The sequence below is a fragment of the Stenella coeruleoalba genome (assembly GCF_951394435.1).
Source record: "Stenella coeruleoalba genome assembly, chromosome: 8".
NCBI classification, from domain to species: domain Eukaryota; kingdom Metazoa; phylum Chordata; class Mammalia; order Artiodactyla; family Delphinidae; genus Stenella; species Stenella coeruleoalba.
In genome coordinates, this window is record NC_137154.1 from 103474273 (window position 1) to 103498951 (window position 24679).

Below are 24679 nucleotides of genomic sequence, written 5' to 3' on the forward strand. Positions count from 1 at the left end.
ATCAATCCAGCACTTAGGTAACATGAGTAAGTGAGGTTACTGAGGTTTAAATAAAATAACTTTTGTAAAGATCAATACAAAATGGGCACTAAATAAAAAGGGAAGTGAATTTACACTTACATGCCAGAACTTTTTTTTAATCATAACTGGTTTAGGAAAGAAAGATTTCTAAAATGTATTGCACATTTTCCTGCTTTAATGTAATCTAACCTTTTATAAACAATGCAGGGTGACCATTTCAGACAAACGTCACTGTAACAACTAAATAGGACACTAATTTAGGGAAGAAAGCTATCAAAATGCATAACACACAATTAAGTTGCAAGACACTGGATGAACTGTTTGAATCTGATACAAATGATACCATTTAACAGAGATTAAATATCAAGCTGAGTCTTCAGGTCAAAAAGTAACAATAAAGGGAAACAACATAACAGAAGTTGGGACAGAAAAACCCTAAAAAAATGTAATTGCCTGCATGCCCTAAATAAACCAGAAGTGATAGGCTGTCCAAAAAAAAAAAAAGTGCAAGAAAAAGAATTTGGGTTAGTAGAGAGAATATACCAGAATGAGTCAGAAGAATGTAGTTCTAGTTTCGACTGCCCTACTTGAGTGAGAACGTGTAGCTAGATTAAGCCACTTAACCTGGACCTATATCCTCATTAATAAGAAGGGCACAAACCTACTTTGACACCTCCAACATCATCAGGCAGACCAAATATTAATGTTGCTAAAAATGCTCTCAAAGCTGTATGTAAACACGTTATACCATGAGACCTGCTTAGTCACCACACAGCAGTCTAGAGCAGGGTTTCTCAGCCTTTTGCACTGAGGACACATACAGAAAATGACAGTACAGATACAGGCACACAGCAGTAAGTAAGCCATGCCGCTGTTGGCCAACAGTGATCAGCAGAAGCTCTTCCACTCTGTCACTGATAATCCTCTCTGAGGAGCAAGGCCACCAGTATTTCTGCCCTATCTGTAACACATTCAGAGTGCTGTCTGGCACACTGGTTAGGAAGCGCTAATTAAAATGCGATGTCTAATTTGGAACACTTGTAAAAGGGAATTTAACTTTTTCTACAATTACCGGCTCTGGGAAACAGAATCAAGAGTAGAGTCTGACGATGACAGAACAGTAATACCTTGGACCTAAGCAATAAAGCCCTGTCCTAGGCCTGGACTTTTGAAGGGCCATGCACTGGCCTCCCTCTGACCACACCCTTGACCATGCATGGGGCCAGCTGATCTCAGGACCTAAAAGGTATGCCCAACTGCAGCCTACACACCCAGCCCTCATTTTGCAAGGACCCCAGAATTTCCTGGCTACTTCTAGGCTTTGCTCAGGTCTCTTCCCTGAGTGAGTTGATCCTCCCAACGGCAGATGACCCCACCATCGGTATTTATATCGCTGGGTCCAAGGGATGATCAAAGAGCTGCTGTCTGAAAGGTGAACGGGGATGCACGGATTCGAGAGTCCACATATGTGCACATGCAAAAAGTCCCTCATGCAAGGAACCTGGAGGGAGAATGGAATCTTGGGTTGAAGGCTGGGTCTTTGCCCTTTACCATGTTCTGGAGCAGAACTCAGAGGAATCTGAAAATTCCCTGTTTGACCCTGAGTTAGGTCATTATGAAGTTTTCTTTGTTAAGGTAGGCAATGGAACATCTGTATCAGTTAGCTTGATTAATAACTTGTAAATAGCTCCTGGAACAGGAGCTAAAAATCTTAGGCATATGAGGAACAGTTGAAGAAAATAAGTACATTTAGCCTGGAAAGAGAAAAAGTTGGTGGGAAGATCAAAGAACCAGCCATTTTTCCATGACAGCTGAAGGCCATCATGTGAAAAACAGAGCAGATCTGTGTGGTGTTGGAAATGCAGGCAGGTACATTCCACTCTAATATAATGAGGAATTTTTAAAAATAAGAACTCCTTTTAAAAAGAACTGGGCAACAACAAGGTCCTACTGCATAGCACAGGGAACTATATTCAGTATCCTGTGATAAACCGTAATGGAAAAGAATATGAAAAAGAATGTGTATATATATGTATAACTGAGCCACTTTGCTCTACAGCAGTAATTAACACAACACTGTAAATCAACTATACTTCAATTAGAAAAAAAAAAGAACTGGGCTGTCAGGTGAGTAACTGAGTTTTCAGGCACTGAAAATACAGAGGCAGAGGGTATGTGCTTCTCTTCCAAGGAAAATGTAGAAGAAACTCTGATACTGGGAAAAGGTAAAACTATGTATAACCGGGAGGCCTATGTAACTGCAGTATGAACGTGTAGCTCTATATGCAGAGACAAGTGGTATGAGACACAAGGCAAAATGGAAGTTAAACCCTGAAGTAACCTTCCTCTCTTAAAAATTCCCTGCTGTCAGCTTACTCTTGTCATTTGCCTCCTCACAAAAATCGAGGTAAATTCCTCCATCCTACAAAATTAATTACTTAAGACTAAAGCAGCCTTGTCTCAAGGGATTTTTTTCCATCCTCCAGAAAAGCATAACCTTCCCTGCTGCTCTCAGGATGCTCTGATTCATCATTATCACCGAAAACCTTGCCTCCCATCCCCACGGTGGATGGCACCTCTCTGGCATCAACAAATACGTTTCAATAGGAAAGCTAGGGATACAGTACATACCTAGACAGAGCCCATGCCCCTCAAACAGCCTGCAGAACAAGGGATTATAAATGTAGAACGTAAGCAAATAAATAAACTAAAATGAAGAAAATAAAATGGGGTAATATAGAAGAGAAAGACTGGGGTACTGCATGTACACAGTAATCACAAAGGCCTCTCTGGGGTAGGAGAAGGCAGTCACACACAGATCTGAAGGAAGTACATTCCAAGCAAAAGGAACAGCAACTGTAAATCCCTGAAAATGTACATGCTTAGCTTCTTCAAGGGATAAAAAAAGAGCAGCATCCACTATACACCTATTAGAATGGCCTAAATCCAGAACGCTCACACCACCGAGTACCAGCAAGGATGTGGGACAAAAGGGACGCTCGTCCGCTGCTGGTGGCAACGCAGCCACTTTGGAAAACAGCTGGGCAGTTTCTTATGAAACAAAACATACGTTTACCATACAATCCCACAATCACAGTCCTCGGTACTTACCCGAAGGAGCTGAAAACTTACGTCCACAAAGAAACTGCACACGGATTGTTTATAGCAATTTTATTCATAACTGCCAAAACTTGGAAGCAACCAACATGTCCTTTAGCAGGTGAATGGATAAACTGTGGTACATCCAGACAATGGAATATTATTCAGTGCTAAAAAGAAATGAGCTATCAAACCATGAAAAGACACGGAAGAAACTTAGATACACATTACTAAGTGAAAGCAGCCAATCTGAAAAAGCTACATACTGTACGATTCCAACTATAAGACACTGTGGAAACGGCAAAACTATGGAGTCATTAAACAGATCATGATACCCAGGGGTTGGGAGTGGGGGGAGGTGAGGGATGAATAGGCAGAGCACAGGGGGTTTTTAGGGCAGTGAAAACTACTCTGTATGACACTATAATGGTGGATGTATGTCATTATACATTTGTCCAAACCCACAGAATGTACAACACCAAGAATGAATCCTAATAAAACTGCGGACTTTGGGTGGTAATGGTGTGCTGTCACAGCTTCATCAGTTGTAGCTAACGTCCCACCCTGGTGGGGAACGTTGACAGTGGAAGAGGCCGGCAGGATGTGGAAAATACCTGTACCCTCTGCTTGATTTTGCTGTGAGCCTAAAGGTGCTCAAAAAAAAAAAAAAAAAATCTATTAAGGAAAAAAAAAGAAGAATCACATCATTGTGATTGCAGCCCCGTGAACAAAGGAGAAGACAGAGAAAGACGAGGTTGGAGAGGAAGCAAGGAGCCAGACCATGCACTGCAGACATTCTGGGCATTTTTCATCGTGGTTGGGGCTGTCCTGTGCAGTGCAGGATGCTCCGCATCCCTGGCTTCTACCCACTAGGTGCCAGCAGCACACTCCCCCCACCACCCATCCCCCAGTCCTGACAACCAAAAATGACTCCAGACACTGCCAACTGTCCCCTAAGGGCAAGATCTTCCCCAATTAAAAACCGCTGATACAGGGCCTCCTAAATGGCCACAGTGGAGATTCTGTTTCCATAATAAACCTTTAAGTTTTAGTTTTAGTGTTAAGTGTACTGGAAAGCCAGTAAACAGGTGATACAATCTGATTAACATTTAACATTATTTTTGACTCCTGTTATAGGACAGGTGAGGAGAGTAAGGGCAAGAGTAGAGGCAGCGAAGTCTGCTGGCAGTTTTCCAGAGGAGAAAGGCTGCCAGCCTAGGTGTTAACAGTGAAAAAACTATGAAAAAACGTAGTCACGTCCAGTTTGTATTCTGTAGGTGGCGCTAACGGGACTTTAATATGAGATGAGAAGAAAAAAATGGAGGATAACCCCAGGGGTTTTGGCCTGCACAACTAGTAGACAGTGGTGTCACTTCACTTGAGAAGATGAAGACTTTGGAAAGGTGGAGGGAAGAGTAAATGAAAGAAAGAGAAATTCATAGTTCTGCTTTGTTCACATTACATTTGAGATGTCTATTAGACATCCAAGTGGAGGAATGGCGTTAGATGAGTCTAGAGCTCAAGGGGGAAAAAAAAGGAATCTGAGCTCCCTCAGCATATAAATGGCATCTGAAACCATGAAAATGGATGAAATCACACGAGGAGAGCCCAGGGACACTCCAAATTTTAGAGTGGGGGGTGGGTAGAGATAAGCTGCAAAAAGACATAGAGAATGAGTAGCTACGAGGTCAGAGAAAGTAGTTGGCCAATGGGAAATGCTGATGAGAGGTCAATAAGACATAGACACTGCTGATCACTGGCTTTGACAAGACACAGGTCATTGCAGCCTTGATTAAAAACAATGTCAGTGAGTGGAGAAACAAGAGCTCAAACGGATCAGGCTAAAGAGAGAGCCAGTGGTAAGGAAGTAGACACAGCAAACATAAACCTCTCCTGTTGCAAAAGGAAACAAAGAAATTGGGCAATAGTTGAAGGGAAACATTAAGGTGGAGGAGAGGGTGGCTTGACAGAGGTGATTTATTCAGTTAAGGTATTAGGGGCTCCAACAAGACAAAACTGTATTCCTTTCTCACTTAACCACCCAGAGATAAATGAGCAGTAGTAGGGTGGCTCTGCTCCACGAGACCATCCAAGGATCCATCTTACTGATCCAACTCCCCCTAAAGTGCTGCTCTCACCGGCAAGGTTGAATAACATGTACCAGCACTACATTCTCCCGGCAGAAAGGAAGCAGAAAGCAACCTGCTTTCCTTTCTAAGGCCATGACACAGAAATCACTCGCATCACTTCTGGTCATATCCATTTACCCAAACTTCATCATGTGGTCACATCGAGCTGCAAGAGGGAGGCTAGGAAATGTAGTCTAGTTGGGCATCCATGTGCCACAGAAAACCTGGGGCCATATTACTGAAATGAAGTTGCAGAGAATGGCATTTGGCGAACAATTAATCACTGCTGCGAGTAATATAGGGCATGTCTGCATACTAACAGAGATGATCCAGTAAGGAGAGAGTAATAATTTAAGGAAAAAAATAATGGCAGGAGTGAAAGCCTTAAGAAGGGAATAATGAATGAGATCCAGGGCTCAGAGTTACTGACCCAGAAGCAGGGACACTTTGGTCTCCTGTCACTTCTCACATGCTTGACTTTTCCAGAAGAAAAGTTGCCCCTTGAATGCATTTCCAGCAAATTAAAGTAACCCTTTCCTTCTATCCAGTAAATCAAGCAATTATGCAAAATGAGCATAAAAATCTGGCCTGGATTGAGCAGTTCTTACTTGAGCTGTCTCCTAACAGGCTGATTCAAAGATGCTGCCTCTCTGTCAAAGAGAATATGACTAAATTTCAGAGCTGGAGACAGTCTACAAAGCTCATGTTACAAATGTTCAGGGCCACATGGCCACAAAGCCACAAAGTATCCTCTCCAATAGTACACCCAAGTCCTCGAACCGCCAGATCAGGGATCATCCCACTGTCCCCTTGTCTACTCTTTTATAAATATTCTTTTTCATAATATAGTTTATCTCCCCAGTGGAATGAACACTTCCTAAGGGCAGAGACTCAATGCCACCTTCTTTCATATCTATCTTCCACTGCATTTAGCATGGTACAAAATACTCACTTGTACTGAATAGATACTTTTCAATTCACTGATAAAAGAGATTTGGTTTCCTGCATCCTACCGGAGCCAGGATTGTTACCGAATCCGGAAGACCACTGGATTTCAGGTTCTCCTCAGGTAGAAGGTCAATGGAAACTGGGCAAGTGCAAGAGGATGGTCCCTACTTTAAAAAAAAAAAAAAAAATCAAAGAATCATGAATTTTGGAGCAAGAAAGGATCTTAGAGACCTGTAGTCTGACCCCTCAACTTACATATAAGGTAAATGAGGTTTAGAGAAATGAATTACTCATCCAAAGTCACAGATTATTTACAGCAGAGCCAAGACAAGAACCCAGGTCCTGACTTCAAGTTCAAATCTCCTTTCTGTGTTAAACAGAGATCTCCTTTGTCTGTCCTTAATACACTAGGTAATTTATAAAGTACACATAATATGTTCTTCAAAGCTGTTGAAAATACTACTCATCTTAAGAGTCCTTTTACCACATACCTCTCCAATAAAAAGAGGAAAAGGAATTACTGTTTCCATCCTACACACAAGGGAACAAAAACAACGCAATCAAATGGCCTGCCCAAGACCACAAGGCTGAACCCCAGATAATAAAAATTTTACTATTTTAAGGGAAAATGAATGGAATATTTATTTTAGAATTCTTCCCCAGAATGTGGTGCCTATCTTTCCTAACAGACAACGTAAACATATCATATACCACATGGGTCACGTATGCTTTTCCTCTCAGTGCTTTCCATCTCCACAGCCTCCAATACTAATGTATACTATGATCCATGGCATAAAATAAAGTAGTAAATGAATATATGATCAAAAGCCAAATAAAAGGATCTCCCCGAAAATCAGAATTCTACTTCCACTCTGAACATTCTGATTCATAAATTTCTTATGAGAAATTAAACCAAACACCTTGTTTCTCACCTCCTTTTACCTTCCTAAAACAATCTCCTTTAAATAACAAGGAAGTCCCCTTGTCCAGGGATACTATGAAACTATGAACATCTGTTTTACCAAATCTTTACATTTTGCTACCATGAGGAATATTCCCTCTCAACCTGCATCTCTTCAAAGAGGAAATCTCTGGTTGGTTTTGTTGTTTATATGTTTTAACCTCAAAAGAGAATACTGTCTCCTCATGATGGTGGGTCTTCTTTAGGCCTCTACTGTTTTTGAGGTGCTACAATCAGAACCCTGCAGTGTAGTTTTCCAGGGGCTGCAGCTCTACAGTTTGATGAAAGGCCCCCTGCCCCACCAAGGACAGAATGAGGACAGCATGAATGCCCTCCCATGTCTCCCTTGTATCATCCCACTGCATGTAAGCAACATCCGAGGTGTAAAACTGCACAATTTGTAGGATGGCAAGAGTCACACTGGCCCCAATTCTGTTCTGTTTGACTCAGTCAGAACAATGGCCTCTGTTTATTTGCTCACTCTTAGTTTAGGATTAATGTTAAATAAACCAGCACTTGAAGTTGGGAAGCACATCCAATTTGTCAATTGTAAGATAATTTAAACCACATACTTCAGAAAGCAGCTTAACATTGAAGCTTCCAGATAGTACACTAGGTCTTATCTTTAGGGAAAAAAATTAAGTTTTATTATTCCAATTCTGAAGAGGATATTAGATGCTAATGCAAATCATAAGGAAGACTTAGAGTGTCAAATACATTTAAAAAGTTATCTAACGTTGGCCTTATTTAATGTTGTTTCTCAAATATCTGTCTCAAAAAAATAAAAAACAGGGCTTCCCGGGTGGCGCAGTGGTTGGGAGTCCGCCTGCTGATGCTAGGAGACGCAGGTTTGTGACCCGGTCCGGGAGGACCCCACATGCCGCGGAGCGGCTGGGCCCGTGAGCCATGGCCGCTGGGCCTGTGCATCCGGAGCCTGTGCTCCGCAGCGGGCGAGGCCACAGCAGTGAGAGGCCCACGTACAGCAAAAAAAAAATTAATAAATAAAATTAATAAATAAAAAACAGGAAACACCAAAACCAACATAGAACTGGTATTTAAATTCAGCTTTCAAACATATATTAATACCAAGAAATTATCAAGAACCAGGATCTCTGAAAAAAAGAGAATTACCTTTTCACCCATTCTTAATCATCTAAATAAGCAAGTGATTAATAAGAATACAGTACAACATATGGGAAACTTCTCAAGCTATTCCAATTATCAGTTGTTAACTAAACTGTTTCAGTAAAGGAGAAAATTCCATACCAAGTAGCATACCACTCAGGAGAACAATCCTCTAATACTGGGGCAAGGTGATGTGCAATATTTTAGGCTTATTGTTTACACTAGAATTTATGATCACTGGCATGTATAACTCAGTAAGTACTTACTGTATGCCTAAATCGTATTAAGCTTTGACATGTATCATTTCATTTAATCATCACCACAACCTTCTAAGACAGATTCTATATTCTCTGATTACAAAGGAGGTACCTGAACACCAAGATGTTAATTCGTTTGTCCAGGATCAAAGTTTATATCACAGCTGGTACTCAAATACAAGTCTATCTGACTCCAAAGCAAAAATTAGTACCTTTCCAGGGGTCTTAACCGCTATGATGTTATGATAGGAAATAACTCTGTGCTAAGTAAAGCAAAAATTTTAAGTCCTACATCAAAGATTGGCAAACTTTTTCTGGAAAGGGCCAGCTAATAAAATTTGGGGGCTATGCAGGCCATACTGTCTCTGTTGCAAGAAATCAACTCTGCTGCTGTACTGCCAACGCAGCCACAGACAATACACAAACAAGTATGACCGTATCCCAATAAAACTTTATTTATGAGCACTGACATCTGAACTTCATATAACTTGAACATCATGAAATATTCTTTTTATTTTTTTCAACCATTTAAAAAATTTTCATTCTTAGTTCATAGGCCATACAAAATACAAGCTGCAGGCCAGATCTGGCCTACATGCTGAATTTTGCCAATGTCTGTCCTAAATAATGCAGACAAATATAAAATATTTTTTGCTAAACAGCTCTTTTCATAACTCCTAACTTGTAATCTCCTTTAATATTCTGAACTGATACTTTAAAGAAGCTCAAAGTCTCAATAAACTTGACATCTGTCCCAAAATAATCAAAACTCTGGAGTCCAAAACTGCAGACACCACATATGGATCCCCTAAGAATGAGATAGAATCACACGATTCTGGAACTCAAAGAGATCTAACACATTCTAATTCCTTATGTGCATTTTTTAAAACTGATAGTAAGGCATTTAGAACAGCTCAATACTAAGTTTATAGGTAATGACAGTAATACCTTACGCGTATAAGAAGTATTACAAAGCATTTTCACAACCTTTCTCTCATCTGACCCCTCCTCTGTAAGGAAGATAGTGCAAGCCTTCTCATCCCCATTTTACACCTAAGGAAAACAGGCTCAGAAATGTAAATAACTTGCCCAAAGCAGGGACAAGGCCACACAGCTACTAAGCAGCATAACTGCAACTATGACCTGATTTCAAGTCCTTGCTGCCTCTTAACTACTTCCATGGACATCAAATTTCACATTAATGGGTTAAACCCTAAAGATTTTCAAGAATATTAGTCAAAATCTTTAAATGCAATGAAAACGTTTAGCTCATTTCATTCGATTTTTATTCTGCTATCACAGTCTTCTGAAGAAAACAGCTGTTAATTCTCGACATTTGTTAATTGCATTTACAGTCAATAGTGAACCTATGTGTACTGTGCAGACAATACACCCAGACCAGCTTAGAAAGGGGAAACACTGCTGAACAAGTCATCTAAACAGAGAATAAGAGAAAGAGAAATGGAGATGAATGAACTGCCATTAAAGTCTTGGCCCAACTGTGGAATAGCTTCTGGTGATTAGAAAATAATATGGAGGTTAGGAAAAGAAAATAAGAGGAACGAAACTACTGGAATTCAAACCAACATCAAAGACTCTAATGACAGTTGAGCCTGCCTGTCTGCTTCTTGGTCTCGCCCTAGAAAACAAAAAGTTATATAACCAACGAAGGTTCTCCCAACTAACATTTCCTCTGTGGCCCACTTACACCCTATCACCCACCTCAGTGTGCATCACCATACAGTAAAAAACTGGGCTTCCACCCCAGCTAGGTCTGGACAAGTCTCTGTCCAAAGTGCTGCTTTATTCCACGGACGGCTATAGGGACGATGGTATGAAGATAACCAGCTTGAGCACAGTTCCAACCTCACACCGTTCTAGAATACTTATTCTATAAAGCGTCACACACCCAATTTTAGGAATGAAGTAGACTCCAGATATTCCTGAAAATGGTAATCACAACATCATAATATTCCATCTTCACACACAGCCCTATTAAAAAATAATTCACACCAATGAGGGCTTGAAAAACTTTGAGGTCGTGTTGTAGCAGCAATTAAAGCTTCTATTTCCTTCACTCTCAAGTTCAAGGACCAAATGTCAAGATTTCGAGTTAGATTTCAATTTACCCAATAAGGAAAAATATATTAATGAATCACAACCGTCACTACCCAAAAATATTACAACAAATTCAATTACTGATTCAAACTAGCACATTTTCTGGACCCTAAGAGCCACGGCACTCTAGCACCATATGCTTTTTTTCTTCCAACAGAAATACAAATACAGACAACGTTTACAAAAGCAACCAATGTATCAGAAGTTATTCCCATTCAGACTGACTTAAAAGGTCTAAATCTGTGCCAAACAAAACTCTGAAAGAATGGAAAATAAAAGAGATGCTGACAACAATGCAATGTGGCCCAGCTGCCAGCTATCCATGTAGCATCATGCAGTGCCCCAAGCAGTTTAAAAGCAGACTGCAATTCTGCATGCGGATCAAAATTATAATGATCCAAATTCTATTTCCTAAAAGATAACTATCAAACTGCATCCCAAGCATCCTGCTGGGGGTCTCCTCCTCCCCCCCCCCACCTTCCTTAAGCTTCAGCAACAGAAGGTGGAGTTATAAAGGGTCCAAAAGTAGACTACAGCTAAGAAATCAGCTTTGACTTTCTCCCTCTACCGTTTCTCGTCATCTGTTTGGATAATTTTTTAATTATGAATATTTACTCAAGTCAACAAATCGAGAAAGGCAAGAAGGGGGCGTGGGGGGTGATGGCGGGGGAAAAGGGCACTAAGTCACCAGCACCGTCCAATGTGCAGCGGCAACTTCAGCCAATTAGAAAGATGAGAGGGAAAACTCCACGGGTGAGCCGGCGAGCACGGCAGGGGGCGGGCACGGCGAGGACGCCCCCGGAGCCCCCCAGGCCCGCTGCCCGCGCCTCGGGTCCGGAGCGCCGCAGCAGGCCAGGAACCGCCCGGCCCGGTCCGACGAGGCCGCGGGGAAGCGGCAGGCGCGGGAGGCAGCGGCCCGAGCGCGGTCCGCCTCGGGAGGCCAGAGACGGAGTCGGCGGGGACCGGGGAAACCCGAGATGGCCTTCTAAGAACATTCGATCCCGAACCTTTACTTTAAAAAGAATTTCTCCCGACAAGGAAACTCAGGCCCCCGCAGCCTTCCCCTGCGGCGCCTGCCCACGTCACCGGCGCCCCCGGCCCTCCCGCGGCCCCCGCCTTACCGAGCCCCGCGGCCCCGCCGCGCTGCCGCGGCGTCGCTGCGCCCCGCTCGCCGCTCCGTGTCTGTCCTGCGGGGCGCCGGGCCCGACGCCCTCCTCCTCCTCCTCCTCGTCCTCGTCCTCTTCCTCGTCCCGGTCCTCGTCGCTGCCGAGCACCGCCCGCGCGCCGAGCCTAGCGCCTGGCCGCCCAGGGCAGCCGCGGGGGCTCGGCCGGGCGCCCCCCGCGCCAGCGCCTCATCCCGCCGCGTCGCCCCGTCAGGCTCGGGGGCGGGGACGCCGGGCTCCGGGCCGCGGCCTCGGAGTCCCCACCTCCGACACGCACCGCGCTCGCCCTCACCCGGCCGAGTCGGCCCCGGGGACGCGGTCCTCCGGCTCCAGGCCCCTCGCCCGCCGCCTTCGGGCCGCCCCCGCAGCGCCCCCGCCCCGCTCCCGGCGCGCGTGCCCGCCGGAGGCCCGCCGCTGGCCCGGCCTCCGCCTCCCGCGCTCCGCCTCCTCCAGCGCCCGCGACGCCCGCAGCGGGGAGAAGAGGCGCGCCGCCGCGGTCGCGGGCACGAGCACGCGCGAGGAGGGCGGGCGGAGCGCGCGCGCGGCCGAGGCCGGCGGGGGCGCGCCCGGGCCTCGCCTGCCGTTGTCCCGGGAGCGCACGTGCGCGGCGGGGGTGAGGCGAGAGGCGCGCGGCTCGGCCCACCCCCCCACCCCGAGGCTCTGGGGCCGGCGGGGCGCGGGAACGCGGCCCGGACGCCGGTTCGGGGGTTTGGGCGAGGTCTGCAGCTTCGGCTTCTGCACTGTGCTGCGGTGCAAAAACACAGAACCTGCCGCCGCCGCAGCAGCAGCAGCAGCAGCAGCAGCAGCAGGAAGAGACTTCCTCCGAGACTATGGCAGTGACTCCTCTCCACTGCCAGCTGACCCCTGGGTACTGTCACCGCGCGGCGGAGGAGAGGGGGCGTTGCCGCAAGTCGGGAAGCTCCTCGTCTCACCATCTCTTAAGCATTTTGGTGTAAAATCAACTCGCATCGGTTATTATTTGGAATCTGGGCCTAAAAGTTCCTTTGGTTGTCTTCTTCATTCAGAGTTATGGACCAGAAGATTGGAAGTGACCTGGCGAGGGAGAGGAAGGACAAGAAAGGGTGAAAGAGCAGCAACCCCCGAAGGTGCATGGCCAGGAGACAAGTGAACCCCTGCCCGTAGATGGCACTGCCCTTGCTTCTCCCCCTGCTCCTTTTGTTCAGCCTCTGAAGGCTGCGCAGCACTTCGACCTGCAACAAGCGTCTGTGTAACAGAACACATCTTGACATTCTCCCTTTTCTGTTTCGATCTTTTTCTTTTATATTTGTACCTTACCCTCCTTCTGACGCCTTTGGAATCTAAATGTTGGGGACGGGGTTAACCTACATAATTTAACCCAGTACCCAAACCCACCCTTGCCAAATACTGCATCATCTAATGTCACTGCAGAGATTCGGGTCCACTCAGCGTTTAGTCATTTCAGTGGGCGTCACTGAATATAAAACGTGGCCTTGACCACAGCAGAATTTCAAGGGCATGGACGTGAAGCAGGATTTCACCACATCCTGGAGAGAAATTAGGGAGTGAACATGCATAATAATCTCACTCTTGCCAACTTCAGTATAACCAGTATAATTTTGGTCTTTTTCTAAAGACCAAAATTCTAGATGTTTTCTAGCAGAGAAGGAGGGAAGGGATTGAATGAGGTTCCCATAGAAGCACAGGGTTGGACGGGAAAATTTAAAGACGTGTACTTTAAAGAAATGTATCCTGGTATGGTAGCCATCTACTTGAAACTGGTACGCTTAGGATCTGTAATGGTCTTAATGGGTACTTCCTAAGTGCTGGAAAAACAGCCAGGTGAATGAAGAAAACTAGAGACCTGCAGCTTCACACAAACACATAGTTTAAAAATTACTCTTTCTCCAAACTGCAGGGGTTCCATGGGTTCACCTTTTGGCCACAGAGAGCCATCTCTGCCAGAGAGAGAAGAGTATGCAGAGAGGGATTTAATAACTTGTGTTGTTCCCAGGGATTGGTGAGCATGAAACATAAAATCTCCTGTGATGTCAAAGGAGGTCAGGATGGGACATTTAACCAAGTCACCGTGAGAATGGAGTTTTGCCCAAGGCTTTCATCCCTTGGCTACTCTCAGCTAAGATAATGACATTCTGTATTCTTTCAGGAAGACTTCACATCCCAGAGTTTGGCCATCACACCGCCAAATTCAGCTGTACTGACTGAACTTTAAATGGTTTATGCTCAACTGGTGGAGAAGGTGAATAATACCTACAGGAACTGGAATCTCTACGTACATTGAATGACACAGGTACTCTATGCCAGGGTCTCAAAACATCTTGGTAACTTTCCCCCCTTTGGTATTGTCTAGTTCAGAGAAAGAAGAAATGGATTCCTTCTGTGTATTCCAGATGTCAAGGGTGTTTGAGCGAGCTCAAGGGTGCTATGCTCCTTACTCTCGTTCTCAGCCAGCACTTCCCCTCCTTGGAAAGAAGCATCCAGATAGCCTACAGATAAGTAGTTATTCTTGCTATACCTGCAGCTAAACAGAAGGCTGTGATTTCTGGACAACTCTGCAGCCATCTGAACTTGGTGCTGCAGAGCCTGTATCCAATTGCCTCTGTCCTAATAACACCTTTAGTGATTCAATCCATGTATTCCAATAATTGCAACATTCCCTAAAAACAGAAAAAGCCTGTCTGGATGTAAAACGGTAAATAACTGCATTTGTTATAGTTTGATTCAGTATTCTCAAGGTGAGTGGTTGGGGGGAGCCGGGGAGAAGGCAAATTCCCTCTGTCTCTGAAGCTGTCAGAGGCCTCCTCCTGGCCTCCTTTCTCGGCCTTGACACCGTCGTCTTCCTGACAGTAGCATCTGGGCTCACTCCTGGCATCTCAGATCTGTTGCACTGCAGTCCGCTCCAGGCACTGAAGCCGCGTCATGGTTCAGACAAGTCGAGCCAGCACAGAGGGCTGCCACAGAGAGGGCTGCCACAGAGACGACTGCATTGCTTGCCCAACCTTGAGTTTTAGAGAGAACCTGGAAATTTGAGCAAGGGAGAGAGAGAAAGCTTATTCTCATCCCCAGACTGAAGGCTCAACAGCTGACTTGAGAAAAATGAGTTGCTGAAAGCCATCCAGGCTTAAGAGAGAATTTTCCCAAAGTGACATTTGACATTGCCTTGTTTATTTATTTTCTTCCTGGCCAAAGGGCCAGCTCCATGTTGTGTCCCCATTAAACAGGACAACAAAATAGATTTTTGAAAAAGGTGTGTTGTCTGTGTATAGCATCCTCCTAGCTAAGCTGGATGCACACGGAGTAGCCTCTCTAAACATTGAACCCTTTACCACAAGAAACTACTATTGGGCAACATCTTAGGAAGTGGTCAGTAGTGCTGAATCCCCAGGGCAGTCATTGAAATGATAAACTTCCCTCTTCTGTCCTCTCCCGGTCACATTTTGGTTCATTAACCTCTATCACAATAATTTAGAACTTTTGGCTGTTCTCCCACAAAGGTTTTTTTTTTCTTCCAGATGCTAAACCTTAACACCAGCTGTACCTATCTAATATCTGCTTTTGAATGTTTAGCCAGATACTAGCTCTACTGCTCTCTCCTCCACTGAGTCCTTCTCCACTTCCAGAATTCTAAATGTCCACTACCCCCAAGGCTCTGACCTTGGGCCTTTCCTCTTCTCTTTCCACCGCCCTCCCAAGGCAGTCTCTCCCAGCCCTTGCCCTTAAATAGCCTCCATTCACTGATGTATATCTTTAACCCTGACCTCTCGCCAGCGCCCTGGGCTCCTATACCCAGCTGCCTCCATGACCTCTCTATTTGAATATCTCAAACTTCATGTGTCCAAAGCAGAACACTGGACTTTCTGTATTAAAACCAGCACCCAAAATTGCTTCCTTCAAGTCTTCCCCATCTTAGGACAAAAACAACCCTTTCTCTCAAACACCACATTCATTTTAGCAGGAAATCCTTCCACTTCTACCTTCAAAACATATTCTGAATCCAATCTCTTCCCTCCCTCCTAACTGCTAACACCCACGTCTGCCCCCTACAATCTCTCCTCTGGGTGACTAAGTGGTCTCCTATCTCTATTCTTACCCATCCATGGTCCAGTCTCAACTCAGCAACCAGAGAATTTCTTTTAAAATATGAGTAAGAAGTCATTCTCTTCGCTCAAAACTCTTCAGTGCCCTGTGCTTCTAATAACACTACAATAAAATCCAAAGTCCTTTCCCCAGCCTTGCAAATCCCTTCAGCCAACACTCACCTCTCCATTCACTCTGTTCCAGCTACGTGGTCTTTAAACCAGGGAGAACCACCTCTTCCTGGCCTTTTTTTTTTTTTTTAATCTTTTGGCTGAGCTCGGCGGCATGTAGGATCTTATTCCCCCACCAGGGATCGAACCCGGGCCACCTGCATTGGAACGGTGGAGTCTTAACCACTGGACCACCAGGGAAGTCCCTCTTCCTGGCTTTTAAATTAACCTTCTCAACTACTTTCTAAAATAGTTCTGCCTTCTCTGTCCCCTTCCTCTGCTATTTTTTTTTAACAGCACTTATCAATGATTGTGTTTGTTTGTTTTTTTAAATTTATTTATTTATTTTTGGCTGCGTTGGGTCTTCATTCCTTTGTGCAGGCTTTCCCTAGTTGTAGCAAGTGGGGGCTACTCTTTGTTGTGGAGCACAGGCTCTAGAGTGCAGGCGTTGTGGAGCACGGGCTTTGTTGCTCCGTGGCATGTGGGAACTTCCCGGACCAGGGCTCGAACCCGTGTCCCCTGCATTGGCAGGCGGATTCTTAACCACTGCACCACCAGGAGAGTCCCCATGATTGTGTTTTGAAATTGATTATTTATTATTTGCCTCTCTCACTAAAATGAACATCCCACAGGGCAGGACTTTGTTTATTCACCATTGTATCCATGTTGCCTAATACATGAATAAATGGTACTGTCAGAATACAGGATCTGTATCCTCACTTATTTTCTGCCATTCTTTATTGCTATGGATGTATCTTTATTACAAGTGGGAACAAGCGCAAATTATAAAATTATATCATTTGCAATTCACTGCAAATCAAATCAAAACAAATTATACTGGAAATCTAAGATTATATAAAGATTCAATGGAGGGGGCATTAATGCATAATCTAATTTCTAAAAGGCAAAATCATAGTCTAACCTTGCAATTAGGTTTTGAAATGTAGAAGTTACATATCAAGAGGCACAGAAAATCAAAGGCAAATTAAATGAAGTGCCTTTTCACTTCCAACTGAAATAATCACCATGTTGAAAAGGAATGTGGTAAATTTAAGGAGAGGCTAGTTGTCCCTTTCATTTTTTACCTTGTCCCACTATGTAACCTTGAACAAGTCAATTAACATCTCTTTTTCCATCTGCAAAATGGGCCTACTCGATTTCTTCTTTAGTTGGGTATCATAAAAGTAGAATAATTTAATTATCATGGAAAAGTTTTGGAAGAAAGGAAATTTGGAAATTATCCATGATTATTATGTTTCCCAAACTTCTTTGTCTAATATTTTGAAATGAGGAAGAAATGAATGTATTTTTAAAATACAACTAAAGACTCATGAAAATCACTTAACATTTCTAAATTGATCAGAAAAAAAGCATTCTGAGGTAGCAAAGCAAGATACAGTCACCTGAGTATATCACCCACTGTCTGAGCTCTACAGAATCCATTTTATAGTCAGATGTGAACTTAGACCAGGAAGTGAAAGGAATTGCATTGAAATGTAAGCTTTTGTAGAAGTATTAATTCCACTTCTTATCAAGCAAAATTATGTGGCGGCTCATGAAAGAATGAACAAAGAAGCAACTCAAACATTTCTATATATGAGATCCTTAAGGGGCAGCGAAATGTTTGGAAGGGGAATCAGGTCTCGGGGAGCTTTTGAAGCTGCATCTCTCAAGCAAACATGCTGCTTTATTTAAAATGTATGTTTAATTGAGGTGACTTGAAGGAAATTAAATCTCCCATTGGCGGCTGTGACAGTGGTGAGATGTCGCTACTCCTCATGAGAAAACACACACACACATGCACGCACACACAGTCACACACACTCACACATGTCACTCAAGCTCACACAATATTTCACTGTAAACACACCGCGTGCTCCAGCCCTCCCTCCCAGCTCTGGCTGAATCAGCACTCTTCTCAGCTGTGTGGTGATGCTCCCAGGCCCACAGGCTTTTGTGAGATCTAAAGAACTGAAGCCAGTGTTGAGGAAGTGCATGGGAAAGTGACTTGGGAAAGCTAGAGTTCAAAGGGAGGTCATTCAACTCCAGCGCTGCTTCTTCCCCAGGGTGCTCCCTGCAATTCCCCTCCCACGATTTTGTCTTTTATGGCTTCCAGTTTCCAGAACTTAATGCATCTCAGAAGGTCTAAACCATCTGTGTTTCCCTGCTATATTCAAAATACATGTTGGCTGAGAATGTACCTATGTTTCTGAACCTTAATGCAGTCAATGCTAAGTTTCCTGGGCAACTTGAGAGGAATAATCCAATATGCCATTTTACTGTTTTAAAACCACTTGCACTTGGCTTTGGAAGGTATTTTGTATTTAAATATGAATCATCCCTAAATACATTGGGGGTTAGGGATCATAATACATCAGACAAAACAATAAAACTACCCTATCAAAATATTATTTCCCTGTTCCCATCTCAATTTTTTCTCTTACGGATTTCATGCTGAAAACAAACAGCGTTACTCCTCAGAGTGATAAAAAAGGCCAGTCTCAAGCAAAGCTGATAACAGACTCAAACTTACCAGTTCACTCCTTCTTTCCTGAGTCATGATCTAATTTTAAAAGTATTTCTCTTTAGTTCTTGATGAGTTTTAACAAAAAAGCAGTGACAACCATCTTACTCATGGCAAAAAAAAAAAAATACTTTGTTAAGGAGTACTACAGGGACTTCCCTGGTGATGCACTGGTTAAGAATCCGCCTGCCAATGCAGGGGACACGGGTTCGAGCCCTGGTCCGGGAAGACCCCACGTGCCACGGAGCAACTAAGCCCGTGCACCGCAACTACTGAGCCTGCGCTCTAGAGCCTGCGAGCCACAACTACTGAGCCCACGTGCTGCAACCACTGAAGCCCACGCGCCTAGAGCCTGTGCTCCACGACAAGAGAAGCCACCGCAATGAGAAGCCCGCACAGCGCAATGAAGAGTAGCCCCTGATCAACACAACTAGAGAGAAAGCCTGCCCACAGCAATGGAGACCCAACGCAGCCAAAAAAAAAAAAGAATACTGCAACAGTGATAGAGAAGGTCAAGCAGCTGAGAAAGTTATACTTTAGGTAATTCAGAGTTTTCTGTGCTTTGTGATTCACCTTTTAGTAAAAGATCTAAGGTATTATCAACAGGTATGAGGCACTATTAACATTGAGAGAAACTGAGGCACAGAAAGATTCAAACCCTGCCTAAAATTCAACCTGTACTTGATCTCTTATTTTTGGCCACACCGTGCAGCATGCAGGATCTTAATTCCCTGACCAGGGATCGAACCTGTGCCCTCTGCAGTGGAAGTGGAAGCGTGGAGTCTTAACCACTGGACCGCCAGGGAAGTCCCTGTACTTGATCTTTATTATTCCTCTTTTTTAAAATAAACAGTTGATGATGGCCAGGTCACATAAAACTGACAAAAATGTTATTGAAGGATAATGTTATCTGTACGTTACAAGAGAGAGCCCAGCCAAACAGAAAAACCCCTGTCCACCCTTTATCCTCCTCTCTCCTACCGGAGGGGAGAAGACTGGGGGGTCCTTGCCCTTGCATTCCCACCACTGCCTCTGGTAACCATACCTGGTGCAGCTGACCATCACTCTTCCCAGAAGACAGCATCAAAAACAAATCCACCATCAGGTGCTGGGGTGCAAACTAAGTTCCAATATATAGGTTAACCAAACCATTACCATTTCACTACCCAGTCCTTTCTTGGTTTTTTGATGGGCAAGTAAACCTCAGTAGGAGCAATCTTTCCATCCCAACCCATCCCTTAATTACTAGCCCTGCATCCAGGCTGGCTCTCACATCCCACACCTCCCCAAATCATTCGGTACACTTTTGGGGAGAGAAAAGACCTCCACAATGTCACCTTGATACGACAATGGTGTCCTTTTACAAGGAAAACAAAGTCAACCTTCATGTTCTCCCTGAGCAGATCAGGAAATTTTGGTCTTTCTTTTTATCAAGGGAGAAAGATATCTTCAAGGAGATGTCTAAATCTTGGAATTCTTAATTAAGTTTTCATCTGTACGGTATCATGCTGGAGGCTGGGTAAAGAAAAGTGAACAGGGAGCCCTCTCCGTTTCTCAATGCTTAGAGTTTAAGCTGGATCAAATCAGCAAAGGCTAATCTATGGGCACACAGACATCAAACAGCTGTGCAAACACTGGACCGATGCATAAATTAAATACAAAAGTAAATAAAGTATTTACATTAAGTAAAAGTCATGCAGCTGCTGTTATTATTCTCCGCGAAGGCTCAGGAGGGAAGGAGGTACATTAGGCTACACAGATTTTATTTTTCTGTTGGGGATCGTGTCAGCAGGAAGGAGTGGAGAGGTCACAGATGGCCGGAGGAACAAAGACAAACTGTTATGTAACTGTCGTCCGCTGATGCACAGCCTCTGAACCGGGTCTTCAGACTGAAGTGACTTTGTTTCTCAGAAATTACTTTTATATAGCAGACTATGCTTCTAGGAGTTTATGTCAGGGAATCACTTTAAAGAGTCAGAGACCACCCTCGTGGGGCAATAACAGGAACCCAAGGAGGTGACCTGAACTGTCCTACCTCAAAGAATATCTTGCTCTTCTAGATGTGTCTGGGGTGAAATTAAAGAAGCTACCGTAGCCTACTGCCATTGGAGACTCTGCCTGCTAGCCCACACCGTGGAAATTTCCTGCCTTCTCTAGGCAGGAACTCGGGATGCGGCACAGCTTTATTTAGCCTGAATTCCTATACTCGACACCTGGATCATGAATGGAGACATGAATGATTGATAAATTACCAAGCTGCCCATGAATCTCTCCTTACTTGAGGAGGCGAAAGGAAGTATGGGCCTTGGTGCTTATTTTAAATTAAAATGGTATTGTTATTCAGGAACATTCTGGGGAGTGTCCTATATTTGAAAAAACAAAGATTTTTTAAAAAGATAAAACAATACAAACTCATTGTTTAAAAATTAGAATGGCAGAAAAAAACACAGGGGACTCTCCTGGTGGTGCAGTGGTTAAGAATCTGCCTGCCAATGCAGGGGACACGGGTTCAAGCCCTGGTCTGGGAAGATCCCACACACCGCGGAGCAACTAAGCCTGTGCGCCACAACTATTTAGCCTGAGCTCTAGAGCCCGCAAGACACAACTACTGAGCCCATGAGCCACAACTACTGAAGATTCTCTTGTTGTTGGATATTTCTAGGGTTGTGATTCTTTGCTCTAAACTGGCAGTGGCTGATGGGTCATCTTTGATGTTAAAAGTGTGTGCACATCATGGACCCATGAGAGTCTGAAGTCTTCCCTCACCTACTAGCTGATGCCTAGAATCCCATGCTCAGTGCCTCTGCCATTGGCTTAAGGATTTTGTCTAGTTAAAAAGTGAGACTGGGGCTTCCCTGGTGGTGCAGTGGTTAAGAATCTGCCTGGCAATGCTAGGGACATAGGTTCGAGCCCTGATCCGGGAAGATTCCACATGCCACGGAGCAACTACGTCCACACGCCACAACTACTGAGCCTGTGCTCTAGAGCCTGTGAGCCATGACTACTGAGCCCTCACGCCACAACTGCTGAAACCCACACACCTACAGCCCGTGCTCCACAAGAGAAGCCACTGCAACGAGAAGCCCTCGCACCACAACGAAGAGTAGCCCCCGCTCTCCGCAATTAGAGAAAGCCCATGCACAGCAATGAAGACCCAACACAGCCAAAAAAATAAATTAATTTAAAAAATAAATTAAAAAAAAAAGAATTTAGATACAATTAAAAAAAAAAGTGAGAGTGCCAGGAGAGGTGCTTCTTAAACGCTTTCCAACTTAAACCTCTCTTTGGGAATTCCTGAGAAGGACCTCAAAGCTGGGTTCCAGGCTCAGGCCTTAGCCCCAAGTTTTGACTGATCAAACCAGAAAAGTTCCGAAGTCCACTCAGGTTGTACTTTTTAATTGACTAAAATCCTTGAGCGGTTGGTAACACAGTTAATACCGTCTGGTACTAATTGCTACCTAAATTTAGTTTAGTATAGGAAATGCACTCAGTCTTGGCTTATTCCCTTAATACCTGATCCAGATACTCATTAATTTTATTCTCATATTTCTTATATTGTACATTTTTTGGTTTTCTGCAAATGTAAATCGATTTACCTTATAGTCTGTCTTCATTACTGCAAAGTCAGTGAATTAACCCGAGACCTCGCTTTTTATTTCACTTCCAAGCAGCATAACTATGATCAGTGATCTCCAGAATTCCGGTCTGGCGCATTCTGATCCCCACGGAGATGGTATAGTTCTTCTTATTCACATGTCCCAATCAGTGTGTCTCTGAGGTGTGTGATCAGAATATACTGGTTACTCTGTAAAAGGCAGAGCCTAAGGAGAAGTGAAGTTTCCTGTTTCTGTGCAACTGTGTGTATTTGCGTGTCAGCGAGTGTGTGTGTGTGTGTGTGTGTGTGTGTGTGTGTGAGAGAGAAAGAGAAAGAGTTATTTCTCATGAGAAGTGGCGTCCATCTCCAGAGACTGAGGGTCAGCAATGTCAAGGCCTGCCAGGTACTTAAGTGCTAATTGCTGCTGTTACTAAAGTTCTCTTTCCACCAGAGACTCACAGGGCAACCTTGGGGAAATGACTGAATGCTTCCATTCCTTCCATCTCACACCTGGACACCAAGGACAGTAATATTTTCTGACTCCTTCCATCACAAAGGCATAAGAATGAATTCATTTACAGTTGGGGTTTTGAGATTCAATGAAGATGTTAGTATTTCAGGCTCCTTTTATATCGTTTGGATTTTCACTCAACCATTGAGGAAGGACAACTTTGCTGGAGATGTTTCTTTTCTATACTGCTGTCTTGGGAAGGGTACCCAGTCGCTGAAGCTTCACAATTATAAGAAGAAAAAGAGAAAGAGATCATCACCACCCACCCACACATAGTTGGCATTTCAAGCTTTGAGCAGTTAATAACCACCTCCTTAGGTTGGAAGCTGTCTTGCTTACAATGCTGTTTTAAATGTTCTCACACACTCTACCAAGCCTACCCTCCTTCCTGAAAAGGCTCAGCACAGACCCACTTTTCAGCTTTGAAAAGCAAAAGAGTGGAATGGAGTTTGAAAGGAAATACAAAGGCTTTCATAATATGGAGTAAGGACCAAAGGCTCTAGCTCTAGAAGGTCAGTATTTTTAAGCAAATACTCCAGTTGTTTTTTACTGTTCTGTCTGTGTCAATTCACAGAGAGTTGGGGCTTAAAGTGTGGTTGGTCTGGATTCCCTTCCTCTGACGAGGGATTGAGGATGTAGTCACACCACTGGTAGATCCACAGGAAGGAGAACGGATGAAGGAGTCTTCCCCAGAGAATTGTGAGTAATGCCAAACAGAGACAGCATGCAGATACAGAGAGGCAAGGATCACAAGCCAGCCAAGGGAGCCTGAAGAGGAAGCCAGAGACCAGAGCAAGGGGCAGAGAGACAAGAGGACCAAGACAGGGAGCAGTGGGGTCGACAGCTAAAAGGGCGTCTGTTCTGACCTTGGGACTGAGGCAGGAGGTAGATGGGCGCCCCCCCGCCCCCAGGGTAAGCAGTTGGAGATTTATTCCCTGTGGACCAATACTCCAAGAGAATAGCAGGACAATAGAGAGAGGGGACTGGGCCCTGCCCAGATAGAAGATAAGAGACCACATATTTCTCATTCTGGAAGTCAAGGAGACCTTCCCAACTAGAAAGCTCCTTGGAGGTCAAAAGCGGAGTGATGTCAACTACCCACAGGCCTCTTCAGTGGAATCCATCTTGGCTGAGAAATGTGCACGCACACAGGGGAGGACCCTGAGATATACCAAATATGGACTCTGAACCAGGCAAAGCAAGATGACTGGCCAAAGGAAACCCGGAAGAAATGCCCCATATAGGTGATTTAAACTACCATGAGGGCACGACTCCCTCTCTGAGCCAGCCAGTGTGTCTAACTACACGTGCTGTACTCTTGTTTTCTCCTAATAAACGCTTTACTTGTTTCACTACTTTCCATCTTTGTGGGAATTCTTTTCTGCAAAGCCGAAGGGCCAGGGCCTTGTCACTGGTCACTGGTCTAGTGGCTAGGATTCGGTGCTCTCACTGCCACGACCCGACCTCAGTCTCTGGCCAGGAACCGAAACCCTGCTTCAAGCTGCTGCAGGCCGGGGCCACCCGAGGTCAGGACCAAGGCTTCTATCAGCTGGCTTTTCTTGGCTCATGAAGGTGGTGGGGGCAGGGGGGGGGGGACGACTGGGTACCAAAGGGTGAAGGGGGACAGACACGCAAGGTGTAAACCAGTTGACCTGCAGCCCCTCAGGAGGCTCTGACCTTCAATGTTTATCGAGATGATAGCAAATACAATCGCTGGTGTAGAATCAGCACTTACTCTGCTCCACGCTATCCTGTGTACATTCATTAAAAATGTGATTAATATTTGCAACGACAATATCAAGTAGGTATCATGATCCCTGCTTTGCAGCCCAGAGAACTGAGACAGAGGTTAAATAATTTGCCTAAGACCACATAATACCCGGCAACACTATGGTTTAAAGGCGTATCCCCGTGTCATCAGAGCCCCAGTTCTTCTCAAACCTGAGATAACTAAAAATGCACGTTCCTCCTTCCTCCCAGA

General features: G+C 44.5%; 1 protein-coding gene across 2 annotated transcripts in view; it reads right to left on the bottom strand.

Moving 5' to 3' along the window:
• ARHGAP32 (Rho GTPase activating protein 32) overlaps nucleotides 1–12250 on the bottom strand; it is a 272293-nt gene extending 260043 nt beyond the window's left edge. The window contains exon 1 of one of the 2 annotated variants that reach the window (XM_079929489.1): nucleotides 11780–12250. The gene's annotated coding sequence lies outside the window, so the exon portion shown is untranslated. The remainder of the gene's footprint in view (nucleotides 1–11779) is intronic. The other variant, XM_079929486.1, reaches the window with a different exon arrangement.
• Between the last annotated feature and the right edge of the window lie 12429 nt (nucleotides 12251–24679).